The sequence below is a fragment of the Somniosus microcephalus genome, unplaced genomic scaffold (assembly GCF_052327205.1).
Source record: "Somniosus microcephalus isolate GS21.2 unplaced genomic scaffold, FLI_Smic_1.0 unresolved_chr7, whole genome shotgun sequence".
Taxonomy (NCBI): domain Eukaryota; kingdom Metazoa; phylum Chordata; class Chondrichthyes; order Squaliformes; family Somniosidae; genus Somniosus; species Somniosus microcephalus.
In genome coordinates, this window is record NW_028225185.1 from 25,606,765 (window position 1) to 25,607,748 (window position 984).

General features: G+C 55.4%; 1 non-coding gene across 1 annotated transcript; it reads left to right on the forward strand.

Annotated features, from left to right (window-relative positions):
• The first annotated feature begins 463 nt into the window (after nt 1-463).
• On the forward strand, nt 464-535 carry trnae-uuc (transfer RNA glutamic acid (anticodon UUC)). The gene has a single exon. It is a non-coding gene; the product is annotated as a tRNA-Glu (tRNA).
• Nucleotides 536-984: the final 449 nt, after the last annotated feature.

Below are 984 nucleotides of genomic sequence, written 5' to 3' on the forward strand. Positions count from 1 at the left end.
GCGGTACTGAGGGAGCGCCGCACTGTCGGAGGGGCAGTACTGAGGGAGCTCCGCACTGTCGGAGGGGCAGTGCTGAGGGAATGCCGCACTGTCGGAGGGGCAGTACTGAGGGAGCGCCGCACTGTTGGAGCTTGCTGTGCGCAAATTGTCTGCCGTGTTTCCTACATTACAACGGTGACCACACTTCAAAAAAAGTACTTCATTGTCTGTGAAACGCTTTGGGATGTCCGTTGGTCGTGAAAGGCGCTATAGAAATGCAAGTCTTTCTTTCACTGATCTCTGTTAAAACCTGCATGAATACGTGCGGATGGTGTCGCTGGCTCCCCTCCAGCCACAGCGGGCGGTGTGTGTGTGTGTGGGGATCTGCAGTGTGAGCAGAGCCCGGGGCCCGTGTTGTGTGTGGGTGCAGTGTCAGTGCCCTTCCTGCTGGTGTGTCTCTCAGTGTCTCCCTCTCTCACTCAGTTCCCACATGGTCTAGCGGTTAGGATTCCTGGTTTTCACCCAGGCGGCCCGGGTTCGACTCCCGGTGTGGGAATCCCCACCTTTTAGTCGCAGCCTCCTAATTTGCCTGCAATGTGAGGCGTGACTGTCACTTCCTCCCTCGCTTCTGTGTCAGCCCCTCAATCACACTGAGGAACCGGGCAGGCAGCAGCTCTTAAAGGGACAGTGCACCAAAAACCCAGTGCCACACAAGCTGCAGGGGAAGCAAGCTAAAATATCCTGACAGGATAATCAGCAGCTCACAGCCAAGCGTTTGCCCAGAATCTTTTCATCATTTTTCATACAGCTTGAACTGAATAAAACACTCGTTAGGCTACAGCTAGAGTACTGCCCACAGTTCTGGTCAAGTGAACTTGAGGTCATCCAAAACTCCGCTGCCCGTGTCCTAACTCGCACCCAGTCCCGTTCACCCATCACCCACTGTGCTCACTGCCCCGTGTCCTAACTCACACCCAGTCCCGTTCACCCATCACCCCCTGTGCT